Source organism: Bubalus kerabau, unplaced genomic scaffold, assembly GCF_029407905.1.
Source record: "Bubalus kerabau isolate K-KA32 ecotype Philippines breed swamp buffalo unplaced genomic scaffold, PCC_UOA_SB_1v2 scaffold_83, whole genome shotgun sequence".
NCBI lineage: Eukaryota > Metazoa > Chordata > Mammalia > Artiodactyla > Bovidae > Bubalus > Bubalus kerabau.
The window spans coordinates 131,250-156,894 of record NW_026577937.1 but is presented as its reverse complement, the minus strand read 5'-3'; positions in this window follow the sequence as shown (position 1 = coordinate 156,894).

Below are 25,645 nucleotides of genomic sequence, written 5' to 3'. Positions count from 1 at the left end.
CTCCTGATCGTGACAGGAGAGGCGATTCCCCTGCGTGGTCTGGAAGGGGTTCCCGGCCTTCCCGGCGCACCTCAGGATGAGGCCGGTCTCACGAGGAAATTCGAGACGAGCCACGTGGGTGGGGCCACAGGCCGAACGCCCCCGATTCCCCGGTCCGCCCTTGAGAAGGACCCGAGGCCCGGACCCCTCTTCGAAGGCAACCCTGTGGGTGAAGGCACAACACGAAGGGGCACTGCCACCCCCGTGCATCGTCCGCAAAGACCCGCGGGTTCCACACACAGCTCGACGAGGGGCCTGAGACCCCCTGAGCAACTCGAGAGGCCAGCGGGGTTCCCTTCCTCAGACAAGACGAGGCCTGACTCTCCTGTCCCAACTCTGCAGGGACCCTGCGGTCGGAGTCCGAAACGGAGAGGAAGCCTGAGGTTCCTGCCTCCCCTCGAGGTGAGGCCCTCTTCCGTTGCGCCAGACCCAGCGGAGTCCCGAGGGGCCCCGCCACCTCCACAGGATCCCTCGCCTCTCAGAGGCACCCTGGGAAGTTCCCTAAGGTCCCCGGCAGAAGGCGAGGGACACGAGGGTTTCCCGCCGCCCCCCGACAAAGACCTCGAGAGTCCTTCTTCAACGCGTCTCGAGGCCCTAGTTCCCTCCCGTGACTCGAGAGCCAGGACGCGCTCCCCCTCGCCACGCGCATGGAGACCTGACTTCCCTGGCGCCGCACGAGAGGCTCCCTGAGATCCTCGTCGTGCCTCGGGAGAAAACCCCCACGGGCGCCGCAGCTCGAGGAAACCCCTGAGACGCCCCCGTCCTCGCGAGCTGAGGGCCTTCTTTTCCTGCATGGCCTGGAGAGCAATCCCGGGTCCTCTCTCCAAACGGAAGAGGAGGCTGGACTCCCTTGAGGCCGCTCAGGGGGCTCCAAGAGACCCGCGTCGCGACTCGAGAGGAGAGCGGAGTCCTTGGCTTCCCCTCGAGACGAGGCCTGACTCCCCGGGGGCGCCTGGAATGCAACCCCGAGATCCCTGCCTTCCCTGGAGAGGAATATTAGGTCCCGGACACACGCCTAGGTGAGGTCTCTTCGGCCCTGCAGTGACTCGAGCGCAACCCCCAGCTTTCCCTCGCAACCCGAGGGGAAGATTGGGCTTCCCAGGGCCAACCCAAGGGGAAGGCTGAGATCCCCGTCGTAACTCGAGAATCCCGCCGCAACTCGAGAAAAACCACGTGGTTCCCACCTCTTGGCAAGATGAGGCCCTTGCCCGCCACGGCGTCTCAAGGGAAGTCCCATGTTCCGCCCTGAAGGGCGAGACGGTCCCTGACAGCCTTCCTGCGACCCCCAAAAGCCCCCCGACACGCCGGGTTCCCTCGAGGGGAACACCGAGGGTCCCGGCACCGCTTCCTCTGAGCCCCTTCTCCCCTCCTGATCGCGACAGGAGAGGCGATTCCCCTGCGTGGTCTGGAAGGGGTTCCCGGCCTTCCCGGCGCACCTCAGGATGAGGCCGGTCTCACGAGGAAATTCGAGACGAGCCACGTGGGTGGGGCCACAGGCCGAACGCCCCTGATTCCCCGGTCCGCCCTTGAGAAGGACCCGAGGCCCGGACCCCTCTTCGAAGGCAACCCTGTGGGTGAAGGCACAACACGAAGGGGCACTGCCACCCCCGTGCATCATCCGCAAAGACCCGCGGGTTCCACACACAGCTCGACGAGGGGCCTGAGACCCCCTGAGCAACTCGAGAGGCCAGCGGGGTTCCCTTCCTCAGACAAGACGAGGCCTGACTCTCCTGTCCCAACTCTGCAGGGACCCTGCGGTCGGAGTCCGAAACGCAGAGGAAGCCTGAGGTGCCTGCCTCCCCTCGAGGTGAGGCCCTCTTCCGTTGCGCCAGACCCAGCGGAGTCCCGAGGGGCCCCGCCACCTCCACAGGATCCCTCGCCTCTCAGAGGCACCCTGGGAAGTTCCCTAAGGTCCCCGGCAGAAGGCGAGGGACACGAGGGTTTCCCGCCGCCCCCCGACAAAGACCTCGAGAGTCCTTCTTCAACGCGTCTCGAGGCCCTAGTCCCCTCCCGTGACTCGAGAGCCAGGACGCGCTCCCCCTCGCCACGCGCATGGAGACCTGACTTCCCTGGCGCCGCACGAGAGGCTCCCTGAGATCCTCGTCGTGCCTCGGGAGAAAACCCCCACGGGCGCCGCAGCTCGAGGAAACCCCTGAGACGCCCCCGTCCTCGCGAGCTGAGGGCCTTCTTTTCCTGCATGGCCTGGAGAGCAATCCCGGGTCCTCTCTCCAAACGGAAGAGGAGGCTGGACTCCCTTGAGGCCGCTCAGGGGGCTCCAAGAGACCCGCGTCGCGACTCGAGAGGAGAGCGGAGTCCTTGGCTTCCCCTCGAGACGAGGCCTGACTCCCCGGGGGAGCCTGGAATGCAACCCCGAGATCCCTGCCTTCCCTGGAGAGGAAAATTAGGTCCCGGACACACGCTTAGGTGAGGTCTCTTAGGCCCTGCAGTGACTCGAGCGCCACCCCCAGCTTTCCCTCGCAACCCGAGGGGAAGATTGGGCTTCCCAGGGCCAACCCAAGGGGAAGGCTGAGATCCCCGTCGTAACTCGAGAATGCCGCCGCAACTCGAGAAAAACCACGTGGTTCCCACCGCTTGGCAAGATGAGGCCCTTGCCCGCGACGGCGTCTCAAGGGAAGTCCCCTGTTCCGCCCTGAAGGGCGAGACGGTCCCTGACAGCCTTCCTGCGACCCCCAAAAGTCCCCCGACACGCCGGGTTCCCCCGAGGGGAACACCGAGGGTCCCGGCACCGCTTCCTCTGAGCCCCTTCTCCCCTCCTGATCGCGACAGGAGAGGCGATTCCCCTGCGTGGTCTGGAAGGGGTTCCCGGCCTTCCCGGCGCACCTCAGGATGAGGCCGGTCTCACGAGGAAATTCGAGACGAGCCACGTGGGTGGGGCCACAGGCCGAACGCCCCCGATTCCCCGGTCCGCTCTTGAGAAGGACCCGAGGCCCGGACCCCTCTTCGAAGGCAACCCTGTGGGTGAAGGCACAACACGAAGGGGCACTGCCACCCCCGTGCATCGTCCGCAAAGACCCGCGGGTTCCACACACAGCTCGACGAGGGGCCTGAGACGCCCTGAGCAACTCGAGAGGCCAGCGGGGTTCCCTTCCTCAGACAAGACGAGGCCTGACTCTCCTGTCCCAACTCTGCAGGGACCCTGCGGTCGGAGTCCGAAACGGAGAGGAAGCCTGAGGTTCCTGCCTCCCCTCGAGGTGAGGCCCTCTTCCGTTGCGCCAGACCCAGCGGAGTCCCGAGGGGCCCCGCCACCTCCACAGGATCCCTCGCCTCTCAGAGGCACCCTGGGAAGTTCCCTAAGGTCCCCGGCAGAAGGCGAGGGACACGAGGGTTTCCCGCCGCCCCCCGACAAAGACCTCGAGAGTCCTTCTTCAACGCGTCTCGAGGCCCTAGTCCCCTCCCGTGACTCGAGAGCCAGGACGCGCTCCCCCTCGCCACGCGCATGGAGACCTGACTTCCCTGGCGCCGCACGAGAGGCTCCCTGAGATCCTCGTCGTGCCTCGGGAGAAAACCCCCACGGGCGCCGCAGCTCGAGGAAACCCCTGAGACGCCCCCGTCCTCGCGAGCTGAGGGCCTTCTTTTCCTGCATGGCCTGGAGAGCAATCCCGGGTCCTCTCTCCAAACGGAAGAGGAGGCTGGACTCCCTTGAGGCCGCTCAGGGGGCTCCAAGAGACCCGCGTCGTGACTCGAGGAGAGCGGAGTCCTTGGCTTCCCCTCGAGACGAGGCCTGACTCCCCGGGGGAGCCTGGAATGCAACCCCGAGATCCCTGCCTTCCCTGGAGAGGAAAATTAGGTCCCGGACACACGCTTAGGTGAGGTCTCTTAGGCCCTGCAGTGACTCGAGCGCCACCCCCAGCTTTCCCTCACAACCCGAGGGGAAGATTGGGCTTCCCAGGGCCAACCCAAGGGGAAGGCTGAGATCCCCGTCGTAACTCGAGAATGCCGCCGCAACTCGAGAAAAACCACGTGGTTCCCACCGCTTGGCAAGATGAGGCCCTTGCCCGCGACGGCGTCTCAAGGGAAGTCCCCTGTTCCGCCCTGAAGGGCGAGACGGTCCCTGACAGCCTTCCTGCGACCCCCAAAAGTCCCCCGACACGCCGGGTTCCCCCGAGGGGAACACCGAGGGTCCCGGCACCGCTACCTCTGAGCCCCTTCTCCGCTCCTGATCGCGACAGGAGAGGCGATTCCCCTGCGTGGTCTGGAAGGGGTTCCCGGCCTTCCCGGCGCACCTCAGGATGAGGCCGGTCTCACGAGGAAATTGGAGACGAGCCACGTGGGTGATGCCACAGGCCGAACGCCCCCGATTCCCCGGTCCGCTCTTGAGAAGGACCCGAGGCCCGGACCCCTCTTCGAAGGCAACCCTGTGGGTGAAGGCACAACACGAAGGGGCACTGCCACCCCCGTGCATCGTCCGCAAAGACCCGCGGGTTCCACACACAGCTCGACGAGGGGCCTGAGACCCCCTGAGCAACTCGAGAGGCCAGCGGGGTTCCCTTCCTCAGACAAGACGAGGCCTGACTCTCCTGTCCCAACTCTGCAGGGACCCTGCGGTCGGAGTCCGAAACGCAGAGGAAGCCTGAGGTTCCTGCCTCCTCTCGAGGTGAGGCCCTCTTCCGTTGCGCCAGACCCAGCGGAGTCCCGAGGGGCCCCGCCACCTCCACAGGATCCCTCGCCTCTCAGAGGCACCCTGGGAAGTTCCCTAAGGTCCCCGGCAGAAGGCGAGGGACACGAGGGTTTCCCGCCGCCCCCCGACAAAGACCTCGAGAGTCCTTCTTCAACGCGTCTCGAGGCCCTAGTCCCCTCCCGTGACTCGAGAGCCAGGACGCGCTCCCCCTCGCCACGCGCATGGAGACCTGACTTCCCTGGCGCCGCACGAGAGGCTCCCTGAGATCCTCGTCGTGCCTCGGGAGAAAACCCCCACGGGCGCCGCAGCTCGAGGAAACCCCTGAGACGCCCCCGTCCTCGCGAGCTGAGGGCCTTCTTTTCCTGCATGGCCTGGAGAGCAATCCCGGGTCCTCTCTCCAAACGGAAGAGGAGGCTGGACTCCCTTGAGGCCGCTCAGGGGGCTCCAAGAGACCCGCGTCGCGACTCGAGAGGAGAGCGGAGTCCTTGGCTTCCCCTAGAGACGAGGCCTGACTCCCCGGGGGCGCCTGGAATGCAACCCCGAGATCCCTGCCTTCCCTGGAGAGAAAAATTAGGTCCCGGACACACGCTTAGGTGAGGTCTCTTCGGCCCTGCAGTGACTCGAGCGCCACCCCCAGCTTTCCCTCGCAACCCGAGGGGAAGATTGGGCTTCCCAGGGCCAACCCAAGGGGAAGGCTGAGATCCCCGTCGTAACTCGAGAATGCCGCCGCAACTCGAGAAAAACCACGTGGTTCCCACCGCTTGGCAAGATGAGGCCCTTGCCCGCGACGGCGTCTCAAGGGAAGTCCCCTGTTCCGCCCTGAAGGGCGAGACGGTCCCTGACAGCCTTCCTGCGACCCCCAAAAGTCCCCCGACACGCCGGGTTCCCCCGAGGGGAACACCGAGGGTCCCGGCACCGCTTCCTCTGAGCCCCCTCTCCCCTCCTGATCGCGACAGGAGAGGCGATTCCTCTGCGTGGTCTGGAAGGGGTTCCCGGCCTTCCCGGCGCACCTCAGGATGAGGCCGGTCTCACGAGGAAATTCGAGACGAGCCACGTGGGTGGGGCCACAGGCCGAACGCCCCCGATTCCCCGGTCCGCTCTTGAGAAGGACCCGAGGCCCGGACCCCTCTTCGAAGGCAACCCTGTGGGTGAAGGCACAACACGAAGGGGCACTGCCAGCCCCGTGCATCGTCCGCAAAGACCCGCGGGTTCCACACACAGCTCGACGAGGGGCCTGAGACCCCCTGAGCAACTCGAGAGGCCAGCGGGGTTCCCTTCCTCAGACAAGACGAGGCCTGACTCTCCTGTCCCAACTCTGCAGGGACCCTGCGGTCGGAGTCCGAAACGCAGAGGAAGCCTGAGGTGCCTGCCTCCCCTCGAGGTGAGGCCCTCTTCCGTTGCGCCAGGCCCAGCGGAGTCCCGAGGGGCCCCGCCACCTCCACAGGATCCCTCGCCTCTCAGAGGCACCCTGGGAAGTTCCCTAAGGTCCCCGGCAGAAGGCGAGGGACACGAGGGTTTCCCGCCGCCCCCCGACAAAGACCTCGAGAGTCCTTCTTCAACGCGTCTCGAGGCCCTAGTCCCCTCCCGTGACTCGAGAGCCAGGACGCGCTCCCCCTCGCCACGCGCATGGAGACCTGACTTCCCTGGCGCCGCACGAGAGGCTCCCTGAGATCCTCGTCGTGCCTCGGGAGAAAACCCCCACGGGCGCCGCAGCTCGAGGAAACCCCTGAGACGCCCCCGTCCTCGCGAGCTGAGGGCCTTCTTTTCCTGCATGGCCTGGAGAGCAACCCCGGGTCCTCTCTCCAAACGGAAGAGGAGGCTGGACTCCCTTGAGGCCGCTCAGGGGGCTCCAAGAGACCCGCGTCGCGACTCGAGAGGAGAGCGGAGTCCTTGGCTTCCCCTCGAGACGAGGCCTGACTCCCCGGGGGAGCCTGGAATGCAACCCCGAGATCCCTGCCTTCCCTGGAGAGGAAAATTAGGTCCCGGACACACGCTTAGGTGAGGTCTCTTAGGCCCTGCAGTGACTCGAGCGCCACCCCCAGCTTTCCCTCGCAACCCGAGGGGAAGATTGGGCTTCCCAGGGCCAACCCAAGGGGAAGGCTGAGATCCCCGTCGTAACTCGAGAATGCCGCCGCAACTCGAGAAAAACCACGTGGTTCCCACCGCTTGGCAAGATGAGGCCCTTGCCCGCGACGGCGTCTCAAGGGAAGTCCCCTGTTCCGCCCTGAAGGGCGAGACGGTGCCTGACAGCCTTCCTGCGACCCCCAAAAGTCCCCCGACACGCCGGGTTCCCCCGAGGGGAACACCGAGGGTCCCGGCACCGCTTCCTCTGAGCCCCTTCTCCCCTCCTGATCGCGACAGGAGAGGCGATTCCCCTGCGTGGTCTGGAAGGGGTTCCCGGCCTTCCCGGCGCACCTCAGGATGAGGCCGGTCTCACGAGGAAATTCGAGACGAGCCACGTGGGTGGGGCCACATGCCGAACGCCCCCGATTCCCCGGTCCGCCCTTTAGAAGGACCCGAGGCCCGGACCCCTCTTCGAAGGCAACCCTGTGGGTGAAGGCACAACACGAAGGGGCACTGCCACCCCCGTGCATCGTCCGCAAAGACCCGCGGGTTCCACACACAGCTCGACGAGGGGCCTGAGACCCCCTGAGCAACTCGAGAGGCCAGCGGGGTTCCCTTCCTCAGACAAGACGAGGCCTGACTCTCCTGTCCCAACTCTGCAGGGACCCTGCGGTCGGAGTCCGAAACGCAGAGGAAGCCTGAGGTTCCTGCCTCCCCTCGAGGTGAGGCCCTCTTCCGTTGCGCCAGACCCAGCGGAGTCCCGAGGGGCCCCGCCACCTCCACAGGATCCCTCGCCTCTCAGAGGCACCCTGGGAAGTTCCCTAAGGTCCCCGGCAGAAGGCGAGGGAAACGAGGGTTTCCCGCCGCCCCCCGAGAAAGACCTCGAGAGTCCTTCTTCAACGCGTCTCGAGGCCCTAGTCCCCTCCCGTGACTCGAGAGCCAGGACGCGCTCCCCCTCGCCACGCGCATGGAGACCTGACTTCCCTGGCGCCGCACGAGAGGCTCCCTGAGATCCTCGTCGTGCCTCGGGAGAAAACCCCCACGGGCGCCGCAGCTCGAGGAAACCCCTGAGACGCCCCCGTCCTCGCGAGCTGAGGGCCTTCTTTTCCTGCATGGCCTGGAGAGCAATCCCGGGTCCTCTCTCCAAACGGAAGAGGAGGCTGGACTCCCTTGAGGCCGCTCAGGGGGCTCCAAGAGACCCGCGTCGCGACTCGAGAGGAGAGCGGTGTCCTTGGCTTCCCCTCGAGACGAGGCCTGACTCCCCGGGGGCGCCTGGAATGCAACCCCGAGATCCCTGCCTTCCCTGGAGAGGAATATTAGGTCCCGGACACACGCCTAGGTGAGGTCTCTTCGGCCCTGCAGTGACTCGAGCGCAACCCCCAGCTTTCCCTCGCAACCCGAGGGGAAGATTGTGCTTCCCAGGGCCAACCCAAGGGGAAGGCTGAGATCCCCGTCGTAACTCGAGAATCCCGCCGCAACTCGAGAAAAACCACGTGGTTCCCACCTCTTGGCAAGATGAGGCCCTTGCCCGCCACGGCGTCTCAAGGGAAGTCCCCTGTTCCGCCCTGAAGGGCGAGACGGTCCCTGACAGCCTTCCTGCGACCCCCAAAAGCCCCCCGACACGCCAGGTTCCCTCGAGGGGAACACCGAGGGTCCCGGCACCGCTTCCTCTGAGCCCCTTCTCCCCTCCTGATCGCGACAGGAGAGGCGATTCCCCTGCGTGGCCTGGAAGGGGTTCCCGGCCTTCCCGGCGCACCTCAGGATGAGGCCGGTCTCTCGAGGAAATTCGAGACGAGCCACGTGGGTGGGGCCACATGCCGAACGCCCCCGATTCCCCGGTCCACCCTTGAGAAGGACCCGAGGCCCGGACCCCTCTTCGAAGGCAACCCTGTGGGTGAAGGCACAACACGAAGGGGCACTGCCACCCCCGTGCATCGTCCGCAAAGACCCGCGGGTTCCACACACAGCTCGACGAGGGGCCTGAGACCCCCTGAGCAACTCGAGAGGCCAGCGGGGTTCCCTTCCTCAGACAAGACGAGGCCTGACTCTCCTGTCCCAACTCTGCAGGGACCCTGCGGTCGGAGTCCGAAATGCAGAGGAAGCCTGAGGTTCCTGCCTCCCCTCGAGGTGAGGCCCTCTTCCGTTGCGTCAGACCCAGCGGAGTCCCGAGGGGCCCCGCCACCTCCACAGGATCCCTCGCCTCTCAGAGGCACCCTGGGAAGTTCCCAAAGGTCCCTGGCAGAAGGCGAGGGAAACGAGGGTTTCCCGCCGCCCCCTGAGAAAGACCTCGAGAGTCCTTCTTCAACGCTTCTCGAGGCCCTAGTCCCCTCCCGTGACTCGAGAGCCAGGACGCGCTCCCCCTCGCCACGCGCATGGAGACCTGACTTCCCTGGCGCCGCACGAGAGGCTCCCTGAGATCCTCGTCGTGCCTCGGGAGAAAACCCCCACGGGCGCCGCAGCTCGAGGAAACCCCTGAGACGCCCCCGTCCTCGCGAGCTGAGGGCCTTCTTTTCCTGCATGGCCTGGAGAGCAACCCCGGGTCCTCTCTCCAAACGGAAGAGGAGGCTGGACTCCCTTGAGGCCGCTCAGGTGGCTCCAAGAGACCCGCGTCGCGACTCGAGAGGAGAGCGGAGTCCTTGGCTTCCCCTCGAGACGAGGCCTGACTCCCCGGGGGAGCCTGGAATGCAACCCCGAGATCCCTGCCTTCCCTGGAGAGGAAAATTAGGTCCCGGACACACGCTTAAGTGAGGTCTCTTAGGCCCTGCAGTGACTCGAGCGCCACCCCCAGCTTTCCCTCGCAACCCGAGGGGAAGATTGGGCTTCCCAAGGCCAACCCAAGGGGAAGGCTGAGATCCCCGTCGTAACTCGAGAATGCCGCCGCAACTCGAGAAAAACCACGTGGTTCCCACCGCTTGGCAAGATGAGGCCCTTGCCCGCGACGGCGTCTCAAGGGAAGTCCCCTGTTCCGCCCTGAAGGGCGAGACGGTCCCTGACAGCCTTCCTGCGACCCCCAAAAGTCCCCCGACACGCCGGGTTCCCCCGAGGGGAACACCGAGGGTCCCGGCACCGCTTCCTCTGAGCCCCTTCTCCCCTCCTGATCGCGACAGGAGAGGCGATTCCCCTGCGTGGTCTGGAAGGGGTTCCCGGCCTTCCCGGCGCACCTCAGGATGAGGCCGGTCTCACGAGGAAATTCGAGACGAGCCACGTGGGTGGGGCCACATGCCGAACGCCCCCGATTCCCCGGTCCGCCCTTGAGAAGGACCCGAGGCCCGGACCCCTCTTCGAAGGCAACCCTGTGGGTGAAGGCACAACACGAAGGGGCACTGCCACCCCCGTGCATCGTCCGCAAAGACCCGCGGGTTCCACACACAGCTCGACGAGGGGCCTGAGACCCCCTGAGCAACTCGAGAGGTCAGCGGGGTTCCCTTCCTCAGACAAGACGAGGCCTGACTCTCCTGTCCCAACTCTGCAGGGACCCTGCGGTCGGAGTCCGAACGGAGAGGAAGCCTGAGGTTCCTGCCTCCCCTCGAGGTGAGGCCCTCTTCCGTTGCGCCAGACCCAGCGGAGTCCCGAGGGGCCCCGCCACCTGCACAGGATCCCTCGCCTCTCAGAGGCACCCTGGGAAGTTCCCTAAGGTCCCCGGCAGAAGGCGAGGGACACGAGGGTTTCCCGCCGCCCCCCGACAAAGACCTCGAGAGTCCTTCTTCAACGCGTCTCGAGGCCCTAGTCCCCTCCCGTGACTCGAGAGCCAGGACGCGCTCCCCCTCGCCACGCGCATGGAGACCTGACTTCCCTGGCGCCGCACGAGAGGCTCCCTGAGATCCTCGTCGCGCCTCGGGAGAAAACCCCCACGGGCGCCGCAGCTCGAGGAAACCCCTGAGACGCCCCCGTCCTCGCGAGCTGAGGGCCTTCTTTTCCTGCATGGCCTGGAGAGCAATCCCGGGTCCTCTCTCCAAACGGAAGAGGAGGCTGGACTCCCTTGAGGCCGCTCAGGGGGCTCCAAGAGACCCGCGTCGCGACTCGAGAGGAGAGCGGAGTTCTTGGCTTCCCCTCGAGACGAGGCCTGACTCCCCGGGGGAGCCTGGAATGCAACCCCGAGATCCCTGCCTTCCCTGGAGAGGAAAATTAGGTCCCGGACACACGCTTAGGTGAGGTCTCTTAGGCCCTGCAGTGACTCGAGCGCCACCCCCAGCTTTCCCTCGCAACCCGAGGGGAAGATTGGGCTTCCCAGGGCCAACCCAAGGGGAAGGCTGAGATCCCCGTCGTAACTCGAGAATGCCGCCGCAACTCGAGAAAAACCACGTGGTTCCCACCGCTTGGCAAGATGAGGCCCTTGCCCGCGACGGCGTCTCAAGGGAAGTCCCCTGTTCCGCCCTGAAGGGCGAGACGGTCCCTGACAGCCTTCCTGCGACCCCCAAAAGTCCCCCGACACGCCGGGTTCCCCCGAGGGGAACACCGAGGGTCCCGGCACCGCTTCCTCTGAGCCCCCTCTCCCCTCCTGATCGCGACAGGAGAGGCGATTCCCCTGCGTGGTCTGGAAGGGGTTCCCGGCCTTCCCGGCGCACCTCAGGATGAGGCCGGTCTCACGAGGAAATTCCAGACGAGCCACGTGGGTGGGGCCACAGGCCGAACGCCCCCGATTCCCCGGTCCGCTCTTGAGAAGGACCCGAGGCCCGGACCCCTCTTCGAAGGCAACCCTGTGGGTGAAGGCACAACACGAAGGGGCACTGCCACCCCCGTGCATCGTCCGCAAAGACCCGCGGGTTCCACACACAGCTCGACGAGGGGCCTGAGACCCCCTGAGCAACTCGAGAGGCCAGCGGGGTTCCCTTCCTCAGACAAGACGAGGCCTGACTCTCCTGTCCCAACTCTGCAGGGACCCTGCGGTCGGAGTCCGAAACGCAGAGGAAGCCTGAGGTGCCTGCCTCCCCTCGAGGTGAGGCCCTCTTCCGTTGCGCCAGACCCAGCGGAGTCCCGAGGGGCCCCGCCACCTCCACAGGATCCCTCGCCTCGCAGAGGCACCCTGGGAAGTTCCCTAAGGTCCCCGGCAGAAGGCGAGAGAAACGAGGGTTTCCCGCCGCCCCCCGACAAAGACCTCGAGAGTCCTTCTTCAACGCGTCTCGAGGCCCTAGTCCCCTCCCGTGACTCGAGAGCCAGGACGCGCTCCCCCTCGCCACGCGCATGGAGACCTGACTTCCCTGGCGCCGCACGAGAGGCTCCCTGAGATCCTCGTCGCGCCCCGGGAGAAAACCCCCACGGGCGCCGCAGCTCGAGGAAACCCCTGAGACGCCCCCGTCCTCGCGAGCTGAGGGCCTTCTTTTCCTGCATGGCCTGGAGAGCAATCCCGGGTCCTCTCTCCAAACGGAAGAGGAGGCTGGACTCCCTTGAGGCCGCTCAGGGGGCTCCAAGAGACCCGCGTCGCGACTCGAGAGGAGAGCGGAGTCCTTGGCTTCCCCTCGAGACGAGGCCTGACTCCCCGGGGGAGCCTGGAATGCAACCCCGAGATCCCTGCCTTCCCTGGAGAGGAATATTAGGTCCCGGACACACGCCTAGGTGAGGTCTCTTCGGCCCTGCAGTGACTCGAGCGCCACCCCCAGCTTTCCCTCGCAACCCGAGGGGAAGATTGGGCTTCCCAGGGCCAAGCCAAGGGGAAGGCTGAGATGCCCGTCGTAACTCGAGAATCCCGCCGCAATTCGAGAAAAACCACGTGGTTCCCACCTCTTGGCAAGATGAGGCCCTTGCCCGCGACGGCGTCTCAAGGGAAGTCCCCTGTTCCGCCCTGAAGGGCGAGACGGTCCCTGACAGCCTTCCTGCGACCCCCAAGAGTCCCCCGACACGCCGGGTTCCCCCGAGGGGAACACCGAGGGTCCCGGCACCGCTTCCTCTGAGCCCCTTCTCCCCTCCTGATCGCGACAGGAGAGGCGATTCCCCTGCGTGGTCTGGAAGGGGTTCCCGGCCTTCCCGGCGCACCTCAGGATGAGGCCGGTCTCACGAGGAAATTCGAGACGAGCCACGTGGGTGGGGCCACAGGCCGAACGCCCCCGATTCCCCGGTCCGCCCTTGAGAAGGACCCGAGGCCCGGACCCCTCTTCGAAGGCAACCCTGTGGGTGAAGGCACAACACGAAGGGGCACTGCCACCCCCGTGCATCGTCCGCAAAGACCCGCGGGTTCCACACACAGCTCGACGAGGGGCCTGAGACCCCCTGAGCAACTCGAGAGGCCAGCGGGGTTCCCTTCCTCAGACAAGACGAGGCCTGACTCTCCTGTCCCAACTCTGCAGGGACCCTGCGGTCGGAGTCCGAAACGCAGAGGAAGCCTGAGGTGCCTGCCTCCCCTCGAGGTGAGGCCCTCTTCCGTTGCGCCAGACCCAGCGGAGTCCCGAGGGGCCCCGCCACCTCCACAGGATCCCTCGCCTCTCAGAGGCACCCTGGGAAGTTCCCTAAGGTCCCCGGCAGAAGGCGAGGGACACGAGGGTTTCCCGCCGCCCCCCGACAAAGACCTCGAGAGTCCTTCTTCAACGCGTCTCGAGGCCCTAGTCCCCTCCCGTGACTCGAGAGCCAGGACGCGCTCCCCCTCGCCACGCGCATGGAGACCTGACTTCCCTGGCGCCGCACGAGAGGCTCCCTGAGATCCTCGTCGTGCCTCGGGAGAAAACCCCCACGGGCGCCGCAGCTCGAGGAAACCCCTGAGACGCCCCCGTCCTCGCGAGCTGAGGGCCTTCTTTTCCTGCATGGCCTGGAGAGCAATCCCGGGTCCTCTCTCCAAACGGAAGAGGAGGCTGGACTCCCTTGAGGCCGCTCAGGGGGCTCCAAGAGACCCGCGTCGCGACTCGAGAGGAGAGCGGAGTCCTTGGCTTCCCCTCGAGACGAGGCCTGACTCCCCGGGGGAGCCTGGAATGCAACCCCGAGATCCCTGCCTTCCCTGGAGAGGAAAATTAGGTCCCGGACACACGCTTAGGTGAGGTCTCTTAGGCCCTGCAGTGACTCGAGCGCCACCCCCAGCTTTCCCTCGCAACCCGAGGGGAAGATTGGGCTTCCCAGGGCCAACCCAAGGGGAAGGCTGAGATCCCCGTCGTAACTCGAGAATGCCGCCGCAACTCGAGAAAAACCACGTGGTTCCCACCGCTTGGCAAGATGAGGCCCTTGCCCGCGACGGCGTCTCAAGGGAAGTCCCCTGTTCCGCCCTGAAGGGCGAGACGGTCCCTGACAGCCTTCCTGCGACCCCCAAAAGTCCCCCGACACGCCGGGTTCCCCCGAGGGGAACACCGAGGGTCCCGGCACCGCTTCCTCTGAGCCCCTTCTCCCCTCCTGATCGCGACAGGAGAGGCGATTCCCCTGCGTGGTCTGGAAGGGGTTCCCGGCCTTCCCGGCGCACCTCAGGATGAGGCCGGTCTCACGAGGAAATTCGAGACGAGCCACGTGGGTGGGGCCACAGGCCGAACGCCCCCGATTCCCCGGTCCGCTCTTGAGAAGGACCCGAGGCCCGGACCCCTCTTCGAAGGCAACCCTGTGGGTGAAGGCACAACACGAAGGGGCACTGCCACCCCCGTGCATCGTCCGCAAAGACCCGCGGGTTCCACACACAGCTCGACGAGGGGCCTGAGACCCCCTGAGCAACTCGAGAGGCCAGCGGGGTTCCCTTCCTCAGACAAGACGAGGCCTGACTCTCCTGTCCCAACTCTGCAGGGACCCTGCGGTCGGAGTCCGAAACGCAGAGGAAGCCTGAGGTGCCTGCCTCCCCTCGAGGTGAGGCCCTCTTCCGTTGCGCCAGACCCAGCGGAGTCCCGAGGGGCCCCGCCACCTCCACAGGATCCCTCGCCTCTCAGAGGCACCCTGGGAAGTTCCCTAAGGTCCCCGGCAGAAGGCGAGGGACACGAGGGTTTCCCGCCGCCCCCCGACAAAGACCTCGAGAGTCCTTCTTCAACGCGTCTCGAGGCCCTAGTCCCCTCCCGTGACTCGAGAGCCAGGACGCGCTCCCCCTCGCCACGCGCATGGAGACCTGACTTCCCTGGCGCCGCACGAGAGGCTCCCTGAGATCCTCGTCGTGCCTCGGGAGAAAACCCCCACGGGCGCCGCAGCTCGAGGAAACCCCTGAGACGCCCCCGTCCTCGCGAGCTGAGGGCCTTCTTTTCCTGCATGGCCTGGAGAGCAATCCCGGGTCCTCTCTCCAAACGGAAGAGGAGGCTGGACTCCCTTGAGGCCGCTCAGGGGGCTCCAAGAGACCCGCGTCGCGACTCAAGAGGAGAGCGGAGTCCTTGGCTTCCCCTCGAGACGAGGCCTGACTCCCCGGGGGAGCCTGGAATGCAACCCCGAGATCCCTGCCTTCCCTGGAGAGGAAAATTAGGTCCCGGACACACGCTTAGGTGAGGTCTCTTAGGCCCTGCAGTGACTCGAGCGCCACCCCCAGCTTTCCCTCGCAACCCGAGGGGAAGATTGGGCTTCCCAGGGCCAACCCAAGGGGAAGGCTGAGATCCCCGTCATAACTCGAGAATGCCGCCGCAACTCGAGAAAAACCACGTGGTTCCCACCGCTTGGCAAGATGAGGCCCTTGCCCGCGACGGCGTCTCAAGGGAAGTCCCCTGTTCCGCCCTGAAGGGCGAGACGGTCCCTGACAGCCTTCCTGCGACCCCCAAAAGTCCCCCGACACGCCGGGTTCCCCCGAGGGGAACACCGAGGGTCCCGGCACCGCTTCCTCTGAGCCCCTTCTCCCCTCCTGATCGCGACAGGAGAGGCGATTCCCCTGCGTGGTCTGGAAGGGGTTCCCGGCCTTCCCGGCGCACCTCAGGATGAGGCCGGTCTCACGAGGAAATTCGAGACGAGCCACGTGGGTGGGGCCACAGGCCGAACGCCCCCGATTCCCCGGTCCGCTCTTGAGAAGGACCCGAGGCCCGGACCCCTCTTCGAAGGCAACCCTGTGCGTGAAGGCACAACACGAAGGGGCACTGCCACCCCCGTGCATCGTCCGCAAAGACCCGCGGGTTCCACACACAGCTCAACGAGGGGCCTGAGACCCCCTGAGCAACTCGAGAGGCCAGCGGGGTTCCCTTCCTCAGACAAGACGAGGCCTGACTCTCCTGTCCCAACTCTGCAGGGACCCTGCGGTCGGAGTCCGAAACGCAGAGGAAGCCTGAGGTGCCTGCCTCCCCTCGAGGTGAGGCCCTCTTCCGTTGCGCCAGACCCAGCGGAGTCCCGAGGGGCCCCGCCACCTCCACAGGATCCCTCGCCTCTCAGAGGCACCCTGGGAAGTTCCCTAAGGTCCCCGGCAGAAGGCGAGGGACACGAGGGTTTCCCGCCGCCCCCCGACAAAGACCTCGAGAGTCCTTCTTCAACGCGTCTCGAGGCCCTAGTCCCCTCCCGTGACTCGAGAGCCAGGACGCGCTCCCCCTCGCCACGCGCGTGGAGACCTGACTTCCCTGGCGCCGCACGAGAGGCTCCCTGAGATCCTCGTCGTGCCTCGGGAGAAAACCCCCACGGGCGCCGCAGCTCGAGGAAACCCCTGAGACGCCCCCGTCCTCGCGAGCTGAGGGCCTTCTTTTCCTGCATGGCCTGGAGAGCAATCCCGGGTCCTCTCTCCAAACGGAAGAGGAGGCTGGACTCCCTTGAGGCCGCTCAGGGGGCTCCAAGAGACCCGCGTCGCGACTCGAGAGGAGAGCGGAGTCCTTGGCTTCCCCTCGAGACGAGGCCTGACTCCCCGGGGGAGCCTGGAATGCAACCCCGAGATCCCTGCCTTCCCTGGAGAGGAAAATTAGGTCCCGGACACACGCTTAGGTGAGGTCTCTTAGGCCCTGCAGTGACTCGAGCGCCACCCCCAGCTTTCCCTCGCAACCCGAGGGGAAGATTGGGCTTCCCAGGGCCAACCCAAGGGGAAGGCTGAGATCCCCGTCGTAACTCGAGAATGCCGCCGCAACTCGAGAAAAACCACGTGGTTCCCACCGCTTGGCAAGATGAGGCCCTTGCCCGCGACGGCGTCTCAAGGGAAGTCCCCTGTTCCGCCCTGAAGGGCGAGACGGTCCCTGACAGCCTTCCTGCGACCCCCAAAAGTCCCCCGACACGCCGGGTTCCCCCGAGGGGAACACCGAGGGTCCCGGCACCGCTTCCTCTGAGCCCCTTCTCCCCTCCTGATCGCGACAGGAGAGGCGATTCCCCTGCGTGGTCTGGAAGGGGTTCCCGGCCTTCCCGGCGCACCTCAGGATGAGGCCGGTCTCACGAGGAAATTCGAGACGAGCCACGTGGGTGGGGCCACAGGCCGAACGCCCCCGATTCCCCGGTCCGCTCTTGAGAAGGACCCGAGGCCCGGACCCCTCTTCGAAGGCAACCCTGTGGGTGAAGGCACAACACGAAGGGGCACTGCCACCCCCGTGCATCGTCCGCAAAGACCCGCGGGTTCCACACACAGCTCGACGAGGGGCCTGAGACCCCCTGAGCAACTCGAGAGGCCAGCGGGGTTCCCTTCCTCAGACAAGACGAGGCCTGACTCTCCTGTCCCAACTCTGCAGGGACCCTGCGGTCGGAGTCCGAAACGCAGAGGAAGCCTGAGGTGCCTGCCTCCCCTCGAGGTGAGGCCCTCTTCCGTTGCGCCAGACCCAGCGGAGTCCCGAGGGGCCCCGCCACCTCCACAGGATCCCTCGCCTCTCAGAGGCACCCTGGGAAGTTCCCTAAGGTCCCCGGCAGAAGGCGAGGGAAACGAGGGTTTCCCGCCGCCCCCCGACAAAGACCTCGAGAGTCCTTCTTCAACGCGTCTCGAGGCCCTAGTCCCGTCCCGTGACTCGAGAGCCAGGACGCGCTCCCCCTCGCCACGCGCATGGAGACCTGACTTCCCTGGCGCCGCACGAGAGGCTCCCTGAGATCCTCGTCGTGCCTCGGGAGAAAACCCCCACGGGCGCCGCAGCTCGAGGAAACCCCTGAGACGCCCCCGTCCTCGCGAGCTGAGGGCCTTCTTTTCCTGCATGGCCTGGAGAGCAATCCCGGGTCCTCTCTCCAAACGGAAGAGGAGGCTGGACTCCCTTGAGGCCGCTCAGGGGGCTCCAAGAGACCCGCGTCGCGACTCGAGAGGAGAGCGGAGTCCTTGGCTTCCCCTCGAGATGAGGCCTGACTCCCCGGGGGAGCCTGGAATGCAACCCCGAGATCCCTGCCTTCCCTGGAGAAGAAAATTAGGTCCCGGACACACGCTTAGGTGAGGTCTCTTAGGCCCTGCAGTGACTCGAGCGCCACCCCCAGCTTTCCCTCGCAACCCGAGGGGAAGATTGGGCTTCCCAGGGCCAACCCAAGGGGAAGGCTGAGATCCCCGTCGTAACTCGAGAATGCCGCCGCAACTCGAGAAAAACCACGTGGTTCCCACCGCTTGGCAAGATGAGGCCCTTGCCCGCGACGGCGTCTCAAGGGAAGTCCCCTGTTCCGCCCTGAAGGGCGAGACGGTCCCTGACAGCCTTCCTGCGACCCCCAAGAGTCCCCCGACACGCCGGGTTCCCCCGAGGGGAACACCGAGGGTCCCGGCACCGCTTCCTCTGACCCCCCTCTCCCCTCCTGATCGCGACAGGAGAGGCGATTCCCCTGCGTGGTCTGGAAGGGGTTCCCGGCCTTCCCGGCGCACCTCAGGATGAGGCCGGTCTCACGAGGAAATTCGAGACGAGCCACGTGGGTGGGGCCACAGGCCGAACGCCCCCGATTCCCCGGTCCGCTCTTGAGAAGGACCCGAGGCCCGGACCCCTCTTCGAAGGCAACCCTGTGGGTGAAGGCACAACACGAAGGGGCACTGCCACCCCCGTGCCTCGTCCGCAAAGACCCGCGGGTTCCACACACAGCTCGACGAGGGGCCTGAGACCCCCTGAGCAACTCGAGAGGCCAGCGGGGTTCCCTTCCTCAGACAAGACGAGGCCTGACTCTCCTGTCCCAACTCTGCAGGGACCCTGCGGTCGGAGTCCGAAACGCAGAGGAAGCCTGAGGTTCCTGCCTCCCCTCGAGATGAGGCCCTCTTCCGTTGCGCCAGACCCAGCGGAGTCCCGAGGGGCCCCGCCACCTCCACAGGATCCCTCGCCTCTCAGAGGCACCCTGGGAAGTTCCCTAAGGTCCCCGGCAGAAGGCGAGGGACACGAGGGTTTCCCGCCGCCCCCCGACAAAGACCTCGAGAGTCCTTCTTCAACGCGTCTCGAGGCCCTAGTCCCCTCCCGTGACTCGAGAGCCAGGACGCGCTCCCCCTCGCCACGCGCATGGAGACCTGACTTCCCTGGCGCCGCACGAGAGGCTCCCTGAGATCCTCGTCGTGCCTCGGGAGAAAACCCCCACGGGCGCCGCAGCTCGAGGAAACCCCTGAGACGCCCCCGTCCTCGCGAGCTGAGGGCCTTCTTTTCCTGCATGGCCTGGAGAGCAATCCCGGGTCCTCTCTCCAAACGGAAGAGGAGGCTGGACTCCCTTGAGGCCGCTCAGGGGGCTCCAAGAGACCCGCGTCGCGACTCGAGAGGAGAGCGGAGTCCTTGGCTTCCCCTCGAGACGAGGCCTGACTCCCCGGGGGAGCCTGGAATGCAACCCCGAGATCCCTGCCTTCCCTGGAGAGGAAAATTAGGTCCCGGACACACGCTTAGGTGAGGTCTCTTAGGCCCTGCAGTGACTCGAGCGCCACCCCCAGCTTTCCCTCGCAACCCGAGGGGAAGATTGGGCTTCCCAGGGCCAACCCAAGGGGAAGGCTGAGATCCCCGTCGTAACTCGAGAATGCCGCCGCAACTCGAGAAAAACCACGTGGTTCCCACCGCTTGGCAAGATGAGGCCCTTGCCCGCGACGGCGTCTCAAGGGAAGTCCCCTGTTCCGCCCTGAAGGGCGAGACGGTCCCTGACAGCCTTCCTGCGACGCCCAAAATCCCCCGACACGCCGGGTTCCCCCGAGGGGAACACCGAGGGCCCCGGCACCGCTTCCTCTGAGCCCCTTCTCCCCTCCTGATCGCGACAGGAGAGGCGATTCCCCTGCGTGGTCTGGAAGGGGTTCCCGGCCTTCCCGGCGCACCTCAGGATGAGGCCGGTCTCACGAGGAAATTCGAGACGAGCCACGTGGGTGGGGCCACAGGCCGAACGCCCCCGATTCCCCGGTCCGCTCTTGAGAAGGACCCGAGGCCCGGACCCCTCTTCGAAGGCAACCCTGTGGGTGAAGGCACAACACGAAGGGGCACTGCCACCCCCGTGCATCGTCCGCAAAGACCCGCGGGTTCCACACACAGCTCGACGAGGGGCCTGAGACCCCCTGAGCAACTCGAGAGGCCAGCGGGGTTCCCTTCCTCAGACAAGACGAGGCCTGACTCTCCTGTCCCAACTCTGCAGGGACCCTGCGGTCGGAGTTCGAAACGCAGAGGAAGCCTGAGGTGCCTGCCTCCCCTCGAGGTGAGGCCCTCTTCCGTTGCGCCAGACCCAGCGGAGTCCCGAGGGGCCCCGCCACCTCCACAGGATCCCTCGCCTCTCAGAGGCACCCTGGGAAGTTCCCTAAGGTCCCCGGCAGAAGGCGAGGGACACGAGGGTTTCCCGCCGCCCCCCGACAAAGACCTCGAGAGTCCTTCTTCAACGCGTCTCGAGGCCCTAGTCCCCTCCCGTGACTCGAGAGCCAGGACGCGCTCCCCCTCGCCACGCGCATGGAGACCTGACTTCCCTGGCGCCGCACGAGAGGCTCCCTGAGATCCTCGTCGTGCCTCGGGAGAAAACCCCCACGGGCGCCGCAGCTCGAGGAAACCCCTGAGACGCCCCCGTCCTCGCGAGCTGAGGGCCTTCTTTTCCTGCATGGCCTGGAGAGCAATCCCGGGTCCTCTCTCCAAACGGAAGAGGAGGCTGGACTCCCTTGAGGCCGCTCAGGGGGCTCCAAGAGACCCGCGTCGCGACTCGAGAGGAGAGCGGAGTTCTTGGCTTCCCCTCGAGACGAGGCCTGACTCCCCGGGGGAGCCTGGAATGCAACCCCGAGATCCCTGCCTTCCCTGGAGAGGAAAATTAGGTCCCGGACACACGCTTAGGTGAGGTCTCTTAGGCCCTGCAGTGACTCGAGCGCCACCCCCAGCTTTCCCTCGCAACCCGAGGGGAAGATTGGGCTTCCCAGGGCCAACCCAAGGGGAAGGCTGAGATCCCCGTCGTAACTCGAGAATGCCGCCGCAACTCGAGAAAATCCACGTGGTTCCCACCGCTTGGCAAGATGAGGCCCTTGCCCGCGACGGCGTCTCAAGGGAAGTCCCCTGTTCCGCCCTGAAGGGCGAGACGGTCCCTGACAGCCTTCCTGCGACCCCCAAAAGTCCCCCGACACGCCGGGTTCCCCCGAGGGGAACACCGAGGGCCCCGGCACCGCTTCCTCTGAGCCCCTTCTCCCCTCCTGATCGCGACAGGAGAGGCGATTCCCCTGCGTGGTCTGGAAGGGGTTCCCGGCCTTCCCGGCGCACCTCAGGATGAGGCCGGTCTCACGAGGAAATTCGAGACGAGCCACGTGGGTGGGGCCACAGGCCGAACGCCCCCGATTCCCCGGTCCGCTCTTGAGAAGGACCCGAGGCCCGGACCCCTCTTCGAAGGCAACCCTGTGGGTGAAGGCACAACACGAAGGGGCACTGCCACCCCCGTGCATCGTCCGCAAAGACCCGCGGGTTCCACACACAGCTCGACGAGGGGCCTGAGACCCCCTGAGCAACTCGAGAGGCCAGCGGGGTTCCCTTCCTCAGACAAGACGAGGCCTGACTCTCCTGTCCCAACTCTGCAGGGACCCTGCGGTCGGAGTCCGAAACGCAGAGGAAGCCTGAGGTGCCTGCCTCCCCTCGAGGTGAGGCCCTCTTCCGTTGCGCCAGACCCAGCGGAGTCCCGAGGGGCCCCGCCACCTCCACAGGATCCCTCGCCTCTCAGAGGCACCCTGGGAAGTTCCCTAAGGTCCCCGGCAGAAGGCGAGGGACACGAGGGTTTCCCGCCGCCCCCCGACAAAGACCTCGAGAGTCCTTCTTCAACGCGTCTCGAGGCCCTAGTCCCCTCCCGTGACTCGAGAGCCAGGACGCGCTCCCCCTCGCCAAGTGCATGGAGACCTGACTTCCCTGGCGCCACACGAGAGGCTCCCTGAGATCCTCGTCGTGCCTCGGGAGAAAACCCCCACGGGCGCCGCAGCTCGAGGAAACCCCTGAGACGCCCCCGTCCTCGCGAGCTGAGGGCCTTCTTTTCCTGCATGGCCTGGAGAGCAATCCCGGGTCCTCTCTCCAAACGGAAGAGGAGGCTGGACTCCCTTGAGGCCGCTCAGGGGGCTCCAAGAGACCCGCGTCGCGACTCGAGAGGAGAGCGGAGTCCTTGGCTTCCCCTCGAGACGAGGCCTGACTCCCCGGGGGAGCCTGGAATGCAACCCCGAGATCCCTGCCTTCCCTGGAGAGGAAAATTAGGTCCCGGACACACGCTTAGGTGAGGTCTCTTAGGCCCTGCAGTGACTCGAGCGCCACCCCCAGCTTTCCCTCGCAACCCGAGGGGAAGATTGGGCTTCCCAGGGCCAACCCAAGGGGAAGGCTGAGATCCCCGTCGTAACTCGAGAATGCCGCCGCAACTCGAGAAAAACCACGTGGTTCCCACCGCTTGGCAAGATGAGGCCCTTGCCCGCGACGGCGTCTCAAGGGAAGTCCCCTGTTCCGCCCTGAAGGGCGAGACGGTCCCTGACAGCCTTCCTGCGACCCCCAAAAGTCCCCCGACACGCCGGGTTCCCCCGAGGGGAACACCGAGGGTCCCGGCACCGCTTCCTCTGAGCCCCTTCTCCCCTCCTGATCGCGACAGGAGAGGCGATTCCCCTGCGTGGTCTGGAAGGGGTTCCCGGCCTTCCCGGCGCACCTCAGGATGAGGCCGGTCTCACGAGGAAATTCGAGACGAGCCACGTGGGTGGGGCCACAGGCCGAATGCCCCCGATTCCCCGGTCCGCTCTTGAGAAGGACCCGAGGCCCGGACCCCTCTTCGAAGGCAACCCTGTGCGTGAAGGCACAACACGAAGGGGCACTGCCACCCCCGTGCATCGTCCGCAAAGACCCGCGGGTTCCACACACAGCTCGACGAGGGGCCTGAGACCCCCTGAGCAACTCGAGAGGCCAGCGGGGTTCCCTTCCTCAGACAAGACGAGGCCTGACTCTCCTGTCCCAACTCTGCAGGGACCCTGCGGTCGGAGTCCGAAACGCAGAGGAAGCCTGAGGTGCCTGCCTCCCCTCGAGGTGAGGCCCTCTTCCGTTGCGCCAGACCCAGCGGAGTCCCGAGGGGCCCCGCCACCTCCACAGGATCCCTCGCCTCTCAGAGGCACCCTGGGAAGTTCCCTAAGGTCCCCGGCAGAAGGCGAGGGACACGAGGGTTTCCCGCCGCCCCCCGACAAAGACCTCGAGAGTCCTTCTTCAACGCGTCTCGAGGCCCTAGTCCCCTCCCGTGACTCGAGAGCCAGGACGCGCTCCCCCTCGCCACGCGCATGGAGACCTGACTTCCCTGGCGCCGCACGAGAGGCTCCCTGAGATCCTCGTCGTGCCTCGGGAGAAAACCCCCACGGGCGCCGCAGCTCGAGGAAACCCCTGAGACGCCCCCGTCCTCGCGAGCTGAGGGCCTTCTTTTCCTGCATGGCCTGGAGAGCAATCCCGGGTCCTCTCTCCAAACGGAAGAGGAGGCTGGACTCCCTTGAGGCCGCTCAGGGGGCTCCAAGAGACCCGCGTCGCGACTCGAGAGGAGAGCGGAGTCCTTATCTTCCCCTCGAACGAGGCCTGACTCCCCGGGGGAGCCTGGAATGCAACCCCGAGATCCCTGCCTTCCCTGGAGAGGAAAATTAGGTCCCGGACACACGCTTAGGTGAGGTCTCTTAGGCCCTGCAGTGACTCGAGCGCCACCCCCAGCTTTCCCTCGCAACCCGAGGGGAAGATTGGGCTTCCCAGGGCCAACCCAAGAGGAAGGCTGAGATCCCCGTCGTAACTCGAGAATGCCGCCGCAACTCGAGAAAAACCACGTGGTTCCCACCGCTTGGCAAGATGAGGCCCTTGCCCGCGACGGCGTCTCAAGGGAAGTCCCCTGTTCCGCCCTGAAGGGCGAGACGGTCCCTGACAGCCTTCCTGCGACCCCCAAAAGTCCCCCGACACGCCGGGTTCCCCCGAGGGGAACACCGAGGGCCCCGGCACCGCTTCCTCTGAGCCCCTTCTCCCCTCCTGATCGCGACAGGAGAGGCGATTCCCCTGCGTGGTCTGGAAGGGGTTCCCGGCCTTCCCGGCGCACCTCAGGATGAGGCCGGTCTCACGAGGAAATTCGAGACGAGCCACGTGGGTGGGGCCACAGGCCGAACGCCCCCGATTCCCCGGTCCGCTCTTGAGAAGGACCCGAGGCCCGGACCCCTCTTCGAAGGCAACCCTGTGGGTGAAGGCACAACACGAAGGGGCACTGCCACCCCCGTGCATCGTCCGCAAAGACCCGCGGGTTCCACACACAGCTCGACGAGGGGCCTGAGACCCCCTGAGCAACTCGAGAGGCCAGCGGGGTTCCCTTCCTCAGACAAGACGAGGCCTGACTCTCCTGTCCCAACTCTGCAGGGACCCTGCGGTCGGAGTCCGAAACGCAGAGGAAGCCTGAGGTGCCTGCCTCCCCTCGAGGTGAGGCCCTCTTCCGTTGCGCCAGACCCAGCGGAGTCCCGAGGGGCCCCGCCACCTCCACAGGATCCCTCGCCTCTCAGAGGCACCCTGGGAAGTTCCCTAAGGTCCCCGGCAGAAGGCGAGGGACACGAGGGTTTCCCGCCGTCCCCCGACGAAGACCTCGAGAGTCCTTCTTCAACGCGTCTCGAGGCCCTAGTCCCCTCCCGTGACTCGAGAGCCAGGACGCGCTCCCCCTCACCACGCGCATGGAGACCTGACTTCCCTGGCGCCGCACGAGAGGCTCCCTGAGATCCTCGTCGTGCCTCGGGAGAAAACCCCCACGGGCGCCGCAGCTCGAGGAAACCCCTGAGACGCCCCCGTCCTCGCGAGCTGAGGGCCTTCTTTTCCTGCATGGCCTGGAGAGCAATCCCGGGTCCTCTCTCCAAACGGAAGAGGAGGCTGGACTCCCTTGAGGCCGCTCAGGGGGCTCCAAGAGACCCGCGTCGCGACTCGAGAGGAGAGCGGAGTCCTTGGCTTCCCCTCGAGACGAGGCCTGACTCCCCGGGGGAGCCTGGAATGCAACCCCGAGATCCCTGCCTTCCCTGGAGAGGAAAATTAGGTCCCGGACACACGCTTAGGTGAGGTCTCTTAGGCCCTGCAGTGACTCGAGCGCCACCCCCAGCTTTCCCTCGCAACCCGAGGGGAAGATTGGGCTTCCCAGGGCCAACCCAAGGGGAAGGCTGAGATCCCCGTCGTAACTCGAGAATGCCGCCGCAACTCGAGAAAAACCACGTGGTTCCCACCGCTTGGCAAGATGAGGCCCTTGCCCGCGACGGCGTCTCAAGGGAAGTCCCCTGTTCCGCCCTGAAGGGCGAGACGGTCCCTGACAGCCTTCCTGCGACCCCCAAAAGTCCCCCGACACGCCGGGTTCCCCCGAGGGGAACACCGAGGGTCCCGGCACCGCTTCCTCTGAGCCCCTTCTCCCCTCCTGATCGCGACAGGAGAGGCGATTCCCCTGCGTGGTCTGGAAGGGGTTCCCGGCCTTCCCGGCGCACCTCAGGATGAGGCCGGTCTCACGAGGAAATTCGAGACGAGCCACGTGGGTGGGGCCACAGGCCGAATGCCCCCGATTCCCCGGTCCGCTCTTGAGAAGGACCCGAGGCCCGGACCCCTCTTCGAAGGCAACCCTGTGCGTGAAGGCACAACACGAAGGGGCACTGCCACCCCCGTGCATCGTCCGCAAAGACCCGCGGGTTCCACACACAGCTCGACGAGGGGCCTGAGACCCCCTGAGCAACTCGAGAGGCCAGCGGGGTTCCCTTCCTCAGACAAGACGAGGCCTGAC